The sequence below is a fragment of the Lygodium microphyllum genome, chromosome 7 (assembly GCF_053477565.2).
Source record: "Lygodium microphyllum isolate KBCC chromosome 7, Lygodium_microphyllum_v1.1.10, whole genome shotgun sequence".
NCBI classification, from domain to species: Eukaryota; Viridiplantae; Streptophyta; class Polypodiopsida; order Schizaeales; family Lygodiaceae; genus Lygodium; species Lygodium microphyllum.
In genome coordinates, this window is record NC_141141.1 from 102,374,869 (window position 1) to 102,388,858 (window position 13,990).

Genomic DNA, 13,990 nt, shown 5'->3' on the forward strand with positions numbered 1-13,990 from the left:
TCCAAAATTAGTTGATAGAATACTTGTGTATACTTGCACTTTACAATGAATTTTTTTAACATGTATACATACACACTTTTTTTCTAAAACGTGATACATACATATGCATATCCAAGTGCCAAGTGAACAAGAGAGGGGGGGAGAGGGGGCTCCCTCTAGATATTAGCCGATATAGTGGGAAAATACCACATTGGCACATTTATACATGCTTGTTAAATTTATAAAGATGTTAATTTAAAACATAACCTAATATTGTGTGTGAAAAGCCCCTTAATGGTTTAAAAGTTAGAGTCTTGAAGATAGAACTAGTTTATTTTTGTTTCATTATTTCATTTCACAAACTCTATGTTTATCTCTTCACATCCAATATATCCCTCCTATTTTTTGTAACAATGGATGCTCGCTACATTTCCACAAGTGGATCCATGACATGCAATTTGCTAGCCAGTATGCTGATATCTTTAAGATGTTCTCAAATATCTTCATCCTAGAGCATGTTCTCTTAGTGTTAGATTTCAAACTACAAGTCATTCAATCATATTTCCTCAATGAATTCGACATGTCTTGGGTACCCTAATGGACATGCAACATGGGAAGAACTAGCAAGAAGTGGTCAATAGGTACTCTCTGACCATCTCCATCATTCACTCATATTTCCTCAATGAATTTGACATGTCTTGGATACCCTAATGGACATACAACATGGAAAGAACTAGCAAGAAGTGGTGAATAGGTACCCGGCCCATGTGCCTTTGTGGCACAAAGTATGCATAGGCCTATGGAAAGTGCACTAGGTGTGACACCCTTTGAGATTGTGGAGTGGGTTGTTGCATTGGCTCTTACTATCACTTGTAGAGGATGTAACAAGCTGGATACACATCGACTAGGGTTTAGACACCCCGTCACACTGATCGGGGTATTTAAGGTGTAAGAGCCCCAGATTAGGGCAACCAGTTATTATCAAGATCATACTCTTCACCTTCATCTCTAGCTTCCATGGCTTCCTCCTTCCTTCTCTCCTCCCTTCTCTCTTTCTCTCTCTTCTTCTAGTCTTCTTCCTTCTTCTTCTTGTTCTCTTTCTCTCTCCTCAGCTCTTCTTCTCTCTCCTCTCAGCTTCTTTCATTACAAGTGGTATCAGAGCTTCAGTCTTTGGTCCTTTTCTTCCTTCCCCTTTCTCCCTTTTCAAATCCCAAACACCTACTTACTTAGCTTACATGTACAGGTACAGTAAGAAGGACTACAATTAACTTCAGCTTTTTGGAGCAAGCAAGAGCTATAGCTGGAGACTCAGACATATCTGGAGGTAAAATGGTTAAAATAGCAGGTCATCACTTATTTTCATGCAAATTTTAAGGGTTCCAAGCCAAGTTTAAGGTCCTAGGAGTTGGAAGAGGGCGAAACCTCAGTTACTTTTTGCTCTAGCCCCCTTTCTCTCTCCTTCGAAGCAAGCTGCCATAGCCATACAACAGAGAGAACTCGTCTTTTTTCCTGGAGTAGCCACGAGAGGGCAAGACTGAATCCTCATGAGCCTTCCCCACTTGCCCCTAACCACAGGCCATACCCTTGAGAAGGGTCACAGGCCAGGAGAGACCCCAGGGAACAACCCGCAATTTGCGGCACATTTTGCTCTGTTATTCCCTACTCCTCCTGCCTCTCCCCTGTGCCCCAGCCTTCCTTCCTTGTTTCCCTTTGCCATTCCATGCCCTAAATCAACACATTTATCTCCTCCTCCTTTATACTCTTGCTCCTGGGATTCAGCCCACAAGGTGGACAACATTTGGAATGTTTGGAACAGTTTGGGGCAGCCATGGATTCTTCAAGCTAAACCATCTCTGACCCTGAGAGCTCATACCCCACAAGCCCTTCAACCCATGAATGATTTCTTTTGCCCGTATGAAGATATTGAATTCAGCATGCATGGGAGCTTTTTGGGCAGCCATGAAAGCTTCACTTGAAGCTTCCCATTATTGAAGCTCAAGCTCGAGGACAAGCACGGGAGCCTTCTTCATCAGCAAAAGCATTCGAATGCCGAAGTATTCTTCCACGGAGGCCCAACCAACAACTAGAATTAATCAACGGAGAAAGCGGCATCATGATGATTCATGCTTCAACGGTCTTCCCAAGCATTAAAGAGGTATGCCATTCTGATCTTAATCTCTCAATTTAGCCACTTGTTGAGCTTAATCCATTGTTGGAGAGATTCAAGATTGTATAGGTTTAATAGTTCAATCCTCTTCGTGTGCAAGAATCATACCTCTTCCTGAAATTCATTATAATGGCTGACATTAACCCCCTATCTTGTCTTGTGATCTTGGATGAATAATAGCCATTGTAAATTAGGTAAGTAGTAGCCAGTGACTCACTGGACTGCCAAGGTAATCCCTACCCCAACCTTTATCATTCCTTGCATCTCATGAAAAGGCCCAATGTCTTCTTTCCAATGCATCTCATACTGATTTCTTATTTAAAATGTCTGCCATGTATACTCCGGCTGAGGAAAAAGGCCGTTGCCAAGCGAGGTGGTAAGACAAAAGAGAGGTGACCCTCCCTTACCACTTAAGACCCTGAAGGGATGCACAACCCGGCCCGGGGGGAACTTTTCCCACCTCCCAGTGATCCCGAGCCCAATACTTATATGCAGGTGTAGGTACTTCCATGAGCTCCGCTCCCCTACCCCGATGATCCTTCTTGGATACCCCACAATGCTAATGGCACCCATGTATGACACTTGAAGTACATGCAGTCAAAGGAGATGTATGGCAGTGAATGTACTTATGCATTAATGGTAGAGCTGATGGGTATGCAATGATGCTCGGTATTATGCTCAGTATGCTCAAAATGCTATTGATGTGGCTAATCAGGCCCCTTGAACTATGCTCTATCCATTTAAAACCTTGGTACTAAGGGACTTGCAGTGTTTTTAGTCACAGTCCTATAGGACTGTCATAAAGATCCCATTGCAAAAAATTCTGTTCTGAATTTGGGGTAAACCCTATAGCTCATTTCAAAGAGTGCTTTGTCCCCTCCGGTTTAAATCAAAAACCTCCCCAATTGGAGCTACGGTGTGAAAGTTATGCCCATTTTTGTGCACTAGGGTCACTATGGACAAGATGCAGACCGCTCTAGGACAGGCACTGTAAACCCATTACACAAAATTATTATCATTTTTTGTCATAAAGGTTAATATCTCATCTCAAAGAGGTTGTTGTCCCCTTCGACTTGAGTCTAAAACCTTATCAATTGGAGTTTCTACAAAGAGTTACGCCCCTTTTACTGATAACAGGTCCTATGGACTGCATCCAGATGGCTGGCCAAAAAGGAAAAAGCAAGGCCCAAGAGGAACTCCAGAGAGAGATTAGAGACTCCCGGACCTCCATGAATGAGGAACCAAGCTCAACTCAAGATTTATATGGAGACATACAGGAGAAAAAGCAAGGCCCAAGAGGAACTCCAGAGGGAGATTAGAGACTCCCGGACCTCCATGAATGAGGAACCAAGCTCAATGCAAGATTTATATGGAGACATACAGGAGAAAATGCCTGAAACGGACCCGTATACCCTTCTTAATCACACCCTCTGCCAACATGAGCTCCGTCATATGGAACGACACAATGATATGGTCACCAACCACCGCCAAATGATGTCCAAGTTTGATGAAGCGATCAAGCACATGGCTATCTCAAACTCGAAGACTCAACAGACCTTGGAGCATCTCATTGCTCTTGTTGCTCAATTAGCGACCGCTTCATCCCAAGAGAAGACCAATGACTCTAGACATGAGTCTAGACGTCCTCCACATCAGGAACCGTCGCATGGTCCACAGGGTATACTTGGCACTAATAAGGGAATTTCCCCTTCTACCTATGAGATCGGGGAACCCTCTCATACGCATGATGAACCCCTATTGAATTCCTCCGTCCACCATGCCGGCAACATCCACTTGAGGCCTTCTCCCACCTTGGGTCGGATTTCACCCGCTCTACCTAGGAGTCCCCATGCACCCCATATGAATCAGCCCCATCAAGGACAATATGGTACAAATGGCCAACCTCGCAATCATGGACAACATAGGCTTAATGCACCACAAGGGATGTATGGACAACAGGGCATGTATGGCCACCATGGGCCTCATGGACATCAAGGATTTCATGGGCAGCATGGCCCCTATGATCTACACGACAAGGTCATCTTAACAAAGTACAATGGGCAATCCCCCTCACCATCTAACTTGGAAGAATGGACGTCCAAGTTGGAGTCCTACTTCAGCATCTACCCCCGCACTGATGATTAGAAAATACTTTTTGTCTCTCTCCACTTGGAAGGTTTTGCCCACACTTGGTGGCACTATATCAATCGGGAGAATCAACAGTTCATTGATTGGGAAGATTTCAAAATGCATATGGTCCAAGTTTTTGTGTCCCCTATGGAAAAAGAATGGTTGGCAAGACAATGGTACACTCTTGACCAACGTAACCTCACTGTACGTGACTACACAAATCAGTTCATGAACTTGACCATGTATGTGGAGTGTATGTGGAGAGCATTAGTGACGATGTCAAATTGCACAAGTACATCTATGGGTTGGAACCGAGTCTATCAACTGATATCATGGCCCAAAAACCTACCACACTGTTTGATGCAATCGAATTGGATGAGAGATATGCAAGAAAGTACCATAAGAATGAGCATTTTCAGCAAGATGTTGGACCTTCCCACATTCCTTCATGATCAGCCCCATATGGAGGTGGTTTTCGAGGCACTTCTATGCCTAATAACAGCCTCAAAGTACCCACTTATCCTGCCTTCCATGCTGAAAGAAAAATGGGTACTTTTGGGACAGCATCATGCTCTACTACTAAAAATAGATATGTTGAAAATAAACAATCCACTACATCACCTTCCCATGGATCCAGTAGTCAACGGTTCAGCTCCCTAGATGTTGTGAAGGAACGGAAAGAAAAGGGCCTATGCTTTAAGTGTAGAGATAAGTACACTATTCATCATGCCTCCAAATGTCTGTACAAGACACCTAAAGTCAAAGTTCATAGCATGTATGTCATGGAAGATCGGCACAATGAGGAGGATGACCTGCCCATTGACCAAGCTGAGCCCACGGAGGATGTTGATCATGAGCAGTTCTATGACCCAGAGGATGGGTTTCCCTTTGACCCGGGGAATGCTCCCTCACAAATACTTGATTTAACATCCCACTCACCTCCCACTTCCCTTTGCTCAATCTCCTTGGATGCTTGGACAGGTTCTCGCAGCCCCAATACCCTTCGCATTTAAGGCGGTATCAATGGAAAGCATGTTTTTATCCTTGTGGATGGTGGAAGCACTCACAGTTTTGTCAATAAATCAGCCATTGATCAGTTGAAATGTACCCCTATGGCATTACACACCCCTTAAAGGTCCAATTAGCAAATGGAGAAGAAGAAATCAGCACACATGTATGTCCCGCAGTCCCCTTATGCCTGGCTGAAAATTATGTGGCACTAGTTGATTTGATTGCCCTAGATATGGGCCCCATTGATGTTGTCTTGGGCTGTGATTGGCTGAAAAAATTGGGAAAATTTACTATGGACTTCTCTCATCTTTACATGGAGTTTATGATGCATGGGCAACCTATCCACCTAGAGGGAGTTCAAGATCATGTTGATTTTCAGCTCATTACAACAAAGCAACTCAAATGGGAGTTTAAGAAATGCTTGCAAATCTTTGTTTTGCAATTAAATAAGGACAATTCTGATCAACTCTCCGCAGTATCTCATGATTCAGCCTTGCAGGCCTTACTTGAGGAATACAATGACTTATTTCAGATGCCTACATCCCTCCCTCCCAAGAGACAAGTGGACCACCCACTTGACCTAGAGCCCCATTCCAAGCTAGTGAACAAACCTCCCTATAGGCTCTCCAAGTGTGAGCATGAAGAGGTTGCAAAGCAAATCAAGGAGTTGCTGGAGATGGGTTTCATTGAACCGAGTTCTTCCTCCTATACATCCCCTGTCCTCTTAGTCAAAAAGAAAGATGGCTCCTTTCACATGTGCATTGACTATAGAGATTTGAACAAAATTACAGTGAAGAATCGCTACCCCATCCCACGGATTGATGATTTGCTGCATGAGTTAAAAGGGGCATGCTTTTTCACTAAGATTGACTTGCGCTCTGGCTACCATCAAATTCGTATGCGGGTAGGAGATGAGGTCAAAACGGCCTTCAGGACCGATTGTGGACTTTATCATTTTCTTCTGATGCCTTTTGGGTTGACTAATGCCCCTGCCACCTTTCAAAGCCTCATGAACAAAATCCTACAACCCTTTCTGTTCAAGTTTGTGCTTGTTTTCTTTTATGCCACCCTCATTTACAGCAAGTCATCTATGGAGCACTTCACACACGTTCGGAGGGTGTTTGACATATTGAGAGAGCATCGACTCTTTGCTAAGGAGAGAAAATGCATATTCATGCAGACATCCGTGGAGTACTTGGGGCACATTGTGAGCAAAAATGGTATACATGCTGACCCAAAAAATGTGCAATGTGTTAAAGATTGGCCCACTTCTTCCACCACCACTTCTTTGTGTGGCTTCCTTAGTCTCTCTTCATTCTACCGACGCTTCATTAAGCACTATGCCACCATTGCAGCACCTTTGACTGATCGCTTGAAAAAAGAGTCATTCTTTTGGGATGCCAGTGTGGATCATAGCTTCAAACAGTTAAAGGACACGCTTACTTCAGCCCCCATCCTTGTTTTTCTTGACTTCTCTAAGCTATTTACCATTCATTGTGATGCCAGTGGCCGGGATATTGGTGCAGTATTGTTGCAAGAGCATGGTGTGATTGCATTTGAAAGCTGCAAGCTTGATGAGAAGGAGATGCAAATGAATGTATATGACCAAGAGATGTTGGCCATCCTCCATGCCATCAAGAAATGGCACCACTATTTGTATGGCAGCCGCTTCCAAGTCAAAAGCGTTCACCGAGTCCTCCAATACTTCTTGACTCGGTCTACTTTGACTCCTAAGCAAAGGCAATGAGTGGCAACCTTACAGAACTATGACTTTGACATTTCACACACACGGGGCAAGGATAATATTGTGGTTGATTCTCTCTCTCGAATGTGGGCATGCAGAGTGTCCTCTATCTCAGAATTGCACAGTGATTGGGTTGAAGAGATCCAAGAGGCTTACTTGTTAGATGATCATTTCAGCCACACATTTTAGAAATTACAACATAGGGTTATGGCTGAAAACTCCCAATATGAGCTCAAGCATGGCCTTATTTGGTCCCATGGCAAGATTATCATCCTGCACACTTCCCCCTTCATGCAAAAGATCATGGAAGAAATGCATTCTTGCCCCACTGCCGGTCACTTAGGTGTTTTCAAAATATATGACAGGATTGCCAAGAGCTTTCATTGGAAAGGCTTATGGAGGGACGTCAAGGACTTTGTGACCAAATGTGTTCCATGCCAACAGAACAAGGATTGTACACTCAGGCCCGATGGCCTCTTGCAACCTCTCCCTATCCCTAAAGGGAAATGGACTCACATCATAATGGACTTTATCACTAGCCTTCCTGCGATTAAGAAAGGGTGGAATAGTATCTATGTGCTAGTTGATCGCCTCACCAAAGCTGCCCACTTTATCCCCACTAATATCCAATATACTACCTCTCAGGTGGCCACTCAGTTTATGGAAAATGTCTTCAAGCTGCATGGCTTACCACAAGTCATAGTACATGATCGGGATGCAAAGTTTATGAGCAACTTCTGGCAGACAGTTTTTACCTCCATGGGGACCAAGCTTTCTCCATCCACTACGTACCACCCTCAGACTGATGGCCAAACTGAGAGAGTGAACAAATGGCTTGAGACATATTTGAGGCACTTTTGCCATGATGTACAGCACAGTTGGGATACGTGGCTTCACTTGGCTGAGTTTGCATATAATAACTCCACACACTCTAGCATTGGAATTTCCTCTTTTGAGGCCTTATATGGGTATAAGGTTCCCCTTCCCACAGTCTTGTTTACTGATAAGATTAACCCTCAGAGTCAAGCTGAATTGGATCACATGCAAGCTTTACTTCAGCAATGCAAAATGAATCTTCAAAAGACCCAAACACACATGAAACTCTATGCTGATGAAAAACAAAGGCATTTGGAATTCCAAGAGGGGGAATTGGTCCTTTTGAAAGTGCCTAAGTCCCGCTACTCAACTCTCAAAGAGGGCAGCATTAACAAGCTAGCCCATCGCTTCTATGGCCCATACCGAATCCTGAAGAGAGTTGGCAACTTAGCCTACCGCTTAGAACTCCCCCCTACCACCAAAATCCACAATGTGTTTCATGTCAGCTAGCCGAAACCCTTTGTAGGCTCCTCAGTGGACTATGTGGAAGAACTTCCCCCCATAGATGAAGAGGGCATCACTCAATATGTCCCTGAAGCAATCATTGGGCAGCAAGATAAGCACTTACGATCCCAATCCATCAAAGAATACCTCATCAAATGATGAGGCCTATCCTTGGAAGAAGCCTCTTGGTGCCCAGCAACCATCCTCAATGAATTTCCCTACCTCTGTGAACCCCAACGGCTGGAAGACTAGCCGATCATGCCCCAAATTGCCCACCCTCTGCCCGCAGACTGCACACTGTTTTAGAACAGTTTTGTACTTACTCACATCACATGCATGTGCATTCTACATAGGCTGAAAGTACTCTTCATAAGCTCCATTTCAACATATGGTGCACCCTATTTGGAGCACTCTATCAAAAGTTATGACCAGTTTACTTCAACAGACCAGTCCCGGACTGCATGTTGTCCCTAGTCTCTCCGCACCTACTCTTCATTGTCAAAGGGGTCTTAGTAGTACTCTACAACCCTCCCTTAGCCCACCCATCACTCCCCTCTATTTCTCCTTGTTTTTTATGGCAAAAACCTTTTGAGTGGGGATGGATTGTAACAAGCGGGATACACACTGACTAGGGTTTAGACACCCCGTCACACTGACCGGGGTATTTAAGGTGTAAGAGCCCCAGATTAGGGCAACCAGTTATTATCAAGATCATACTCTTCACCTTCATCTCCAGCTTCCATGGCTTCCTCCTTCCTTCTCTCCTCCCTTCTCTCTTTCTCTCTCTTCTTCTAGTCTTCTTCCTTCTTCTTCTTGTTCTCTTTCTCTCTCCTTAGCTCTTCTTCTCTCTCCCCTCAGCTTCTTTCATTACAGAGGAGAAAAGAAATGAACATGAAAGTTCAATGGCTCTTACTATCACTTAAAAGGGAGGAGAGCTTGTTGAAGACCCTATCCACATTGAGGAGGAGTTCTAGATGGATAAAGCAAGGTTTGGCACTCATAATGGCATCATCTTTAGAAGAGACAATCCTGAACTAACCAAAACTCACCTCCTTGATGCTTATAGAGATAGAGGGGGTATACAATACTTGGTGTTGTTCAATGTGTTGGAGTACTTGGAGATGAAGGAGGAAGAGATCTTCTCCAATCTCATTAGATATTTGATGAATGATATCATTGAATATGATTTTGTACACATGCATCTGATAGTGGCAAAAGCTAGAAGGTATGATGGCACAAGCTTGGACACAGTGAGTGTAATCATAGCTACCAAGAGGACATTGATATAGCTTGAAGAAAATTGCAACATTTTTTTGGATGATTTCCAAGCTTTCCAGCATGATCGATTCAGAGTGAGGCCTAAGGGTTCAACCACAAGGGAATTTGTTAATCCCTCTTCTCAAATAAATAAGTTGAAGTTGCAAGGTGAGCTAGATCAAGTAAGTTTTTTGAAAAGAGAATTTATCAATCCCTTTGCTCAAAAGGGTGCTTCTTTAACAAATGAGGAGTTGAAGCTGTTGGTGAGCTAAAGAAAGTAAGTTTTCTAAGTTTCACACATTTTCTTGTGATGAAACTTGACTCGAGGGGGGCGGTTTGCATCAAGTCTCTAATGAGGTTGGCAAGGCCCTACTTTGAAGTTTGGCATCTGGGACATTCTCCTTACAACATTATTTTTTAGCAAGATTTAATTTGCAACCTCATCATGTATGAATACACCCCATGATCAAGTTTTTTCACATTCCAATAATTGCACATTAACTAGTGATCATGTTTTGTTTTGAAACCTCATTGTGCCTAACTATACATATGCATTGATGATTTTACACCATGTTAAGGAGAATCAAGCCATACAAATTGATGCAAGGATTCTTCCTTGGAGTACATATACAATCTTGTTATGCTTCTATGGTCGTCTTCCATCAGAAAGTACTCACCTACAGGGGATAATTTAATAATGAAGTTTGAGCATTGATAAAATTTCACTCTTTTATACAATATACCTATAATGTCTAGCATGGAGAAGGTGGTGCTCATGAAGTGCCAAAAGCTTTCATACATGTTCAATCAAATGTGTGGTAAAGTAGTCTACATGCTTGCTACATTAGGTGAGCATGGCAAGGTGTCTAATCTAGTTCCCATTATAGGAAGAGTTGAAGGGCAAGACCTCATATTGGAGCCAAAGAAACACCTCTCATTTGCATCTAAAGGCTCTTAAAATTTCCCATCAAAGAAATTGAAGAAATGTTGAGTTTCATCATTTGCACCTCTTTGTAAACACATTTTGTATCAATCACTATCAACAGAGCACGTTGTATATTTTTTTGTTAATACGATCTGCTCTTTACTTTGTCTAAATAATTCCAATTTTCTTAAACAAATGTGTGATACTTATGTGTGTGATGATAATGCATTGTATAAATAGATATGATAACATACGATATATTTACATGTGGTAGCACACATATTTTTTCATGTAAATAGCATAGTGCAACTCAACTACAAAAATATGTGGTATCTTTCTATATAGTAACTAAGCCCTAAACTATTTGATAGATGGGTGTTACCTATTTACATGACAATGCAACATGAATCTATTATATGTATGTGTTACATCTCATGCAATCATATGTAGTACATATACTTCTATGGCATTGGGCCATCTGTTACTTGCTCCCAAAACCTCCCTAGGCCTATATATCACAAGTCTCGTAAGATCTCTTGAACCACCTTTTGGAATGGAACCTTCAATATTAGGAGCTCATAATCACATTAGATATTCTCGATTTCTCACAGTGCCATAGTACCTAGTCACCATTTTCTATTCTTTTGTGGAGGTCTCTGTGACATAAAGGAAACATTTTCTTTCTCAAAGGATTATTTTACATTATCCCAGCGGATGCAAGTAGTCTTGGGGGGTACCCACTGGAGCCTCCTTGGCTTATTTTTTGCTCAAGAAAAATTTTGGTGTGCTCTTGGCCACCTAATGGATGCGGTGTTAAGTTTCATCTTATTCCATTATGGTTAGGTATTTTTAAGATTATTCTATCCAAAATTATGAGTGGATCAATAATTGAGAAATTAACATTGCAATTACTAATCTTGGAAATTTACACACCATGTAGACTCTACAAAGGCATAAAGAGTAAAGAGTATTACAAGATATGGAAACTTTCCACATGTTTTTCATGTTAAAATCTATGTTCATAATAAATGTTGTATTTAAGTAGCCAAAAATATAGCAAAAAGACTCACATTAAAGTTGAGAGAGTGAAATCTAAAATGGTCATGCTTTAAAGATGGTACAAAAGCTTTCAATTAGAAAAAGTCACATGTCTTATGTAGATGTAAAACACTAGTCCACAAAGATAACATTATATAAATAGTATTCATTCCATTGGAACGAATGCATTCTTCATTATTTAAATATTTCTTACAAGTTGAAAGTCTTTGGGGGTTACAACAACATGCTTTGCATTTTTTGCACAATGTTGAGTACCACTCATTAAGTTTACCAAAAAAGCCTTTGCAACCCCCTTTTATAGATTATGAAGACATTATTTTGTGAAGCAATTAGGTCTATCCTAGCCTTGTGGCAAAAACCATCCCCTACTTTTGTTTAATAAAGGTCTTGCACAATCTCATAAGAATTGAGAAGCTAGCCTTTGGAATGATGAGATTAAAAGAGCATTGGTACTTTCTAATTTCTCTTGGAACCATTGTACCTAGCTTCCACTTACATTTATTGTGGGGATACTGAGAAGGACCCCTCTTGGGGGGGCAACTTAAAGAAGCTAGGTTAGGTTGAGAAGGGAGTGGTCCATTGGTGAGCTGAGAAGTGCTATTTTTAAAGACTATATCTAAGCCAATAGATGTTTAATTGAGATAAATAAAATATGGGGCTCTAAGTGGAAGCTTCTTTGTAGCTATGTCAGGCCTAGCCATCTTTCCCACATAAGAAGAGTTTTGAAAACTCAGTGAATATGATAGAGAGTGAAACTCTAATATATAGTGCTTAAACTTTAAGATTCATTTGCACACATGCACTCTATCTCTCTCTTAAATAATAAATTATGCTCACATTGGTCACATTCTTCATCTTACTATCTTATCTCTTTTCAAACCCATTTGCTACCTTCTCAAAGCCTTCTTTCTAGCCAGTCACCATGGTTATCTTTAGCATTTTTTGTAACATAATGTGCTCTTTTAATGAGACTATGCAATTCAATCATGTTTACAGCCAATCCAACAATAATCTCTTTCCTTTGCAACACGAGCTTCATCTGCCACCACTATGATCATGATGCCAGGAGGCATATTTCACGGTGGATTCCGTGCCACGGTGGATTCCGTGAGGTTTTACGGTCGATTCCGTAAACTTTGATGACCGGGGCTCATACACAAAGTGGATTCTTTGTGCGAGAAGTTGATAGGGACGCTTATCCTTTTCGGGCGTTTCATTAATTTAGTGTGTACATGGGTGATTCCACAAAATGCATATTAAATTAATAAACGTTTATGAGTTTAGAGTGCGCACTCGTAATAAATTAAGGTTAGGATTGATTTCTAACCAGTTGATTTATTTATGTAGCTGAAGACTGCTAGGTATTCACTTTTGTCGGTTTAATTGTATTATTTTACTAACGATTGTGAATGCTTCAGTTGATGTGTAGAGATAGCAGCAATGGCGGAGGAAAGCATTGGAGGATAGCGAGTATTCGATTTATCATTTATATTTTGATGGCCGCATACCTTAGGCATGGCGCCTATATTTTGTCACGCCTATTTATTGAGGCGTTGGATATTTATTTATTATTTATTTATGCACATGGGCGCACGATTATGTTATTTGTACTTGGACATTGTATTGGGCATGCCAAACTCTTTGGGCACCGCCCATTAGCTTTATTCCTATTTTGTGCTAAAGCAAACTCAAAAGCTAAAAGCTTGCTATTTTGTAATTTGGGCTATTATTTGAGCTTGAAGATGATTAATACATAAAATACATGCTTTGTGGAGCACTCACACAAGGCATGGGGGGAGATTGCACCCAATTGGTCTCTTGTTCATGTCGTGCATGCTTTTTACCTTGATTTTTGTTCAAAAAGTAGAGTTCTATTGTTCTTGGGGACCTTCCGGCATTCACTACGCAAGCGTACAGCATCCGATCTGCGCACCAGTGGTATCAAAGCGAAGCCGAGATCAAGAGCTTCCAATCACTACCCATCTTGTGCGAAGGCAAAGCTCCTGGAACGATCGAGCTCTACGGTCAATATCGTCGCGAACGGTCGATACGGGTGGATTCCTGGTGATCAAGAACCTCTGTTTCCATCATCAGACTGCGAAGGACCAGCTTGCAGAGGTGGAGGACCACGTGGATATCTCCTACATCAAGTAAGCATTACAAGTTCAATTGGCTAATTTACAAAGATCAACTACCGACAAAGAGGAACCTCAATCTGAAGATCTTATCCGACGTACTATCGACGCGACTCTCAAAGCTCAATCCATGTGCAAGGAAACAAAGATAAGTAAAAGAAATTTCAAATTCCGTACTTTCAATGGCACTCGAGAGGGAAAAACTATTCTTGCATTCATTAGTCAGTTTGATGACTACTTTCATGAGGAAACATATGCAGAAA